At 31.9% G+C, this 5602-nt stretch overlaps 1 pseudogene; it reads left to right on the forward strand.

Annotated features, from left to right (window-relative positions):
• Nucleotides 1-3073: 3073 nt before the first annotated feature.
• LOC131623889 (geraniol 8-hydroxylase-like) lies at nt 3074-4813 on the forward strand (annotated as a pseudogene).
• Nucleotides 4814-5602: the final 789 nt, after the last annotated feature.

The following is a 5602-nucleotide window of genomic DNA, read 5'->3' on the forward strand; positions in this document are numbered from 1 at the left end:
GAACGCCATGAATGCGGATCCAAGAAGTTCTTTCAGAATCTACATCCCCTTCCTTCCATGGTCTAATGACATTAAACCACTGTTTCCACCATGATTCCGCTTCGCAGATCAAATTACAGATTTCACCTTCCTCCGATTCCTCCAGCAAGCACATGTTTGGGCCCATTGGAGTAACTCTAGTAGCATAATAACCTTCAGAAAAAAGTGCTCTTGGATATTATATGACGAACCAGGAACATGAACAAAGCCAACGTAAGCCTTAGCTAACGCAGCCTTCACCTCCCCATTCGAAACGAAGACCACCTCTTTTGCAGCTTGATACTCTTCATTCCGACCAACACCCTTCTGTACGTTCATCACCACCTCCGCAAAGGAAAGAGTCCCTTTACCGCTGCTTTCCCCCGAGCTGTTCCTCCTCATAATCGATACCCCTTCAAACACGGGCCTCGCAGAGGCACTGCGAACATTCTTGTTTCCCTTGAGAACAACCTCCTCATTACGAGAGAAACGAGGTATGTTTGCGTGGATCTTAATCCCATCTATCATTATAGCGTCAAGTTTCAAGGCCAACAATCTCAAATCTTCCACCTCACTGAATCTGCCGAATCCAAACCTTCTCCCCCATTTGTTTCTTCTCGGTGAAATGACAACTCCCACACATTTCCCTACGCAACCAAACAAACCGAACAGGTCCACCGCCTTGATTCTGTCTGGGAAATCAAACAAAAAATGGAAGAAACCTCTTCAAAGGCTTTACCCCTAACCCTTCCCTTATAAGGGAAAACATCCCACCTATCTCTTAAGTTATTGAACACTCTCTTCGTCACCTGTTTCCACTCCATACCTGCTGCACACCGCCGCCACCTCCGCACGCCTAATCAGAGATGAAACAGTCCGGCGAAGGAGAGAGAACAAAGCATTTTTTGTATGTTAACTATGTTTTTAAATATTTTTATTAAATTTTGAATTTAAAATATTGTTGGCTACAAATTATTTATTATTATATTTATATTATTATAAATATTTATAATAATATAAATATAATAAGATTTTTTTTTATTAAAATCATAAAATTACGAGGTGTTTTTTTCCTGGCAAACATATGTGTTGCAAGGTGTTTACACACAACAAAAAAGAAAAGTCTGATTTGCATCCTAACACAACTGGCACGCTGTTTTGATCACCTGGGATAGAGTGTTAGGGCGTGATTAACACTTAGTAATGTTGCGGCGTGATTTTCATCCAACAATGTTGCAGCATAAATTTACAAAGTGAACATCTGCTTCGCAAGTTTTTGGTTGCATGGTTATTTTAAGAATTGTGGCGTAATTGCCACTCAGCATATTTTAAATTTTTCTTCTATAGTGACACCAATGATCACTAACTATTATTAATTACAACATGGGAATTATGCCCCTCAACTATATTGGCATTGTAGGGGTTTTCTTGTGTTGTGAGGGATTTATGATCACCAGGTAAACCAGGTTTTTTTTGTAGTGTTATAAGTATTAGTAAAGAGTTAAATTTATTAAAATTGATATATTAAACTTAAACAATTTGACTATATCCAGGGACGGATCTAGACGTTACATATTGGTGTGGTTAAAAATAAAAGAAAACATAAATCAAATTTAGAACAATAGAAGTTGTAGCATATCGCCTAGGTTTCTTCTATTAAACATCTGGTAGTCTGGATCATCTAGTTTCGATATGACATGCAGTAGTCTGGATCATTTGGAAAATGCATAAAAAAGTAATTTTTTGTTAGAAAACAAAGACGGTTAATCACTAGATGAATATGATTATAGTATAACTTCGAAGTAGGTTCATTCTCATGCTTCAAATAGCGACTTTTTTATAAAAAAAACTTATAAAAATAACACTAATTACTTTTGTAAGACTTAGTTCACTTTTAAATATTTTATTAAAGAAATAATTTTTTAAATTTTAAAATTTTATTTAATAAAATAACAATAGCATACATAATATTTGTTTAATAAATAAAATATTTCCTCCATCCAAAAATAAGTTTTATATTTGACACTTTCATATAGATTAAGAAAATGTGAGAGAAATAATAAATTATTATTAATTTATTATTGCAATATGAGGGAAATAATAAATTAAGAGTATTAATTAGGGGATATAATTGGAAGAATTAAAATTATATTAGAAACTAAAAGCGACACTTATTTTATGACAATTTTTTTTAACAAATGCGACATTTATTTTAGAAATATGGAGTATTATTTAAACATTTATAATTACGTGATCACGCATCACATTATTAATAAAATATAAATATAATTACGTGATCACGCATCACATTATTAATAAAATATAAATAATCACAGGCACTACTCTTTATTATATAAAGAATTTTTTTAAAAAACTAAAAGTTAGAATTCATAGTATTTAATATTTCTTTCAAAAATTCATAGCATTTAACATAAGAATTTACAAAAACAAAAACAAAGATAATATCATAAAATAAAATTAAGTTAGGCAACTAAAAAGAAACTAATGTATCTACTTGAAGAAACTTTTTCTATTTTTGGCTGAATCTGTTAGCCACACTAGTGTTGATTGTTGTCATAACAATGCCATTCTTTTCTTAACACAGCTTCACATGATCCAAGAACCATATATGTATATGATTAAAAAAATTAAAAAATAATTGGTGTGGCTATAGCCACACTCAACCTTAACATAGGTCCGCCTATGACTATATCAATGAAATTGATGCAAACGATTTTATCGTATAAAAATATAATCAAAAGATTAAAAGAAAAATAATATTTTACTATTTCATTAATGAAGACTAAGGTGGCCATGACCAATTAATTAGTTTAAAAGCCGCAGACCGTACTGTTTTTTAATTTAAAGGCAGTTCCTAATTCCTATCATTAGCGACTAGGTTACAAGAGAACAACAGTTGGCAATTTAATAATTTAAAAGGCGCAGTCATTTGGAAGTTTAATAACTACAACCAGGTTAGAAGAGAACAATTTCCTCCATATTTGACTCCTAGCATAGCCACATACCATGTTTCATGTTGCCTATAAATTCTAATGACAGATCTGAATAGCTACAACAACAACATACATACATCTCTTTGTTTCATAGATGGAGTTTTTGCTAAGTTCTATGATCCTCCTATTTCTATTACCATTCACTCTCTATTTTCTACTTTCTAAATGCACTAAAAACATTATCAAACTTCCACCAGGACCTACTCCTCTTCCTCTTATAGGAAACCTCCATCAATTAGGAAAAAAGCCACACAAATCCTTAGCCAAATTATCTGAAATTCACGGTCCAATCATGAGTCTAAAGTTAGGTCAAGTAACAACCATAGTTGTATCTTCACCCAACATGGCCAAACAAATACTCCAAACACATGATAATCTCTTATCTAACAGAACCGTTCCCGGTGCTGTAAAAGTTCATGACCACCACAAATACAACATTGCATTCTTACCAATTGCACCTCTTTGGAGAGAGTTAAGAAAACTATGCAATAATCAATTATTCTCTAACAAAACACTCGATGAGAGTAAGGGAATAAGACTTGAGAAACTGAAAGATTGTCTCAACGATATTAACCAAAGTAGTCTGGTTAACGAAGCTGTTAATATTGGAGATATGGTTTTCAAGACATCAATTAATTTGTTGTGAAATACTATTTTCTCTGTAGATTTGGTTCAACCTGGTGAATCAGTTGGAGATTTCAAGGAGCTAATTGTGAATATATTGAAAGAGTGTGGAAAACCAAACATTGCTGACCTTTTTCCTGCGTTAAATATGTTTGACTTTGATCTACAAGGTATTAAACGCCGTAACGCTGTTCATGCTCAGAAGGTTTTTGATATCTTCCAACGTTTAATTGATGAAAGATTGAAGCTGAGGGAAGTACAAGGTTTTGACACAAACAATGACATGCTAAGTAAGTTGCTCAACATTGCTCAAGACAACAGCCAAGAAATGAGCATTGCCAAAATCACACATTTATCTCTGGTACTTTCCTATCTCTTTGACATTAATAGTACATAAATATAAATAAATGTTGTTTAGGAATTCCTTGACTAACCGTTGACACTCATTTGATTTTATCAGACTTTATTTATTGCTGGTACGGAGACAATTTCAGCTACTCTAGAATGGGCAATGGCAGAATTGCTCAAAAATGAAAAGCTTATGTCAAAAGCAAAACAAGAGTTGGAACAAATCATTGGCAAAGGAAAACCAGTTGAAGATTCAGATATTGTTAAGCTTCCTTATTTACAAGCAATATTAAAAGAGACATTTAGATTACACCCTTCCGTTCCATTTTTACTTCCTCGAAAAGCCAATGCAAATGTGGAAATTGATGGCTACACAATCCCAAAAGATGCACAAATTTGGGTCAATGTGTGGGCTATTGGTAGAAATTCAAGTGTTTGGGAAGATGCAAATTTGTTTTCACCAGAGAGATTCTTAAATTCTGAAATTGATGCTAAAGGTCACAATTTCGAGCTTCTACCATTTGGTGCTGGAAGGAGAATTTGTCCTGGTATACCGTTAGCGACAAAGATGTTACATTTGATGTTGGGTTCATTTATCAATTGTTTTAACTGGAAATTAGAAGATGGAATGAAAGTAGAAGATATGAACATGGAGGATAAGTTTGGACTATCATTAGAAAAGTCTCAGCCGCTAAGAGTTGTTCCGGAAAGAATATGCAATTAGGGCTATTTGAAATATGTTTAGCAAACACTATTTATTTATTTGTTTGTTGTAATAATACTGTTTGAATTTATTTGTAGAAATAGGGATTTCCTAGTTGCAAGTCATAGCTCTGCAGATAAATACTGATTGATATTTGTTTTGTTATATGTTATTACTTTGTGTTTGAAACTTAAACCTTACAGTTGTATGAGTGAGTATTGTCACTTCGTATATAATAAAAAATCATTTCTTGTTAATTAGTAAAAATAATTATGTCATCTTGATCTTATTTCAGTAAATTCTATAAAATGTTTTGCAAATGTTAGTTTTATGATAAATTTTCAAAAATATATTATTATTGTCCTCGATGTAGAATAAATTGTCATAATGTGTTAAATGTACAAGGATTAAAATTTTATATTTAATAGAAGAATATATTATGGTTCTGCTAAGTCAGTTTAAATTGTAATTGTGCAGATAACTCATGAAAAAGTGTGCATTCAAATCTACCACATTCCATTTGTTTATTCATAAAAGGTAAAATTTGAATTTGTTTATTCATAAAAGGTAAAATTTGAAGCACTTAATGTTCAATATTTTAAAAATGAAAAGAGTATATATTTAATACTTATGATTTTTTTGGTATTCCTTATAAATGAAAAGAGTATATATTTAATACTTATGATTTTTTTTGATAAAGATGTGTTGACAAACTCCTCTTATGTAATTGGTTTTAGTAAATATAACAGTGTAACTTAGTGAGTACTCTTCTATAGTAAAATGTATACTACATCAAAGATTTGTTGTTCTCAAAAATAACATGACAAAAGGTTATTGTATAGTGTTTGTAGTTCAACGGTTAGGATAAGCTTTTATCCTAGGTGTTTACTATTTT

Source organism: Vicia villosa, unplaced genomic scaffold (assembly GCF_029867415.1).
Source record: "Vicia villosa cultivar HV-30 ecotype Madison, WI unplaced genomic scaffold, Vvil1.0 ctg.000089F_1_1, whole genome shotgun sequence".
NCBI classification, from domain to species: Eukaryota; Viridiplantae; Streptophyta; class Magnoliopsida; order Fabales; family Fabaceae; genus Vicia; species Vicia villosa.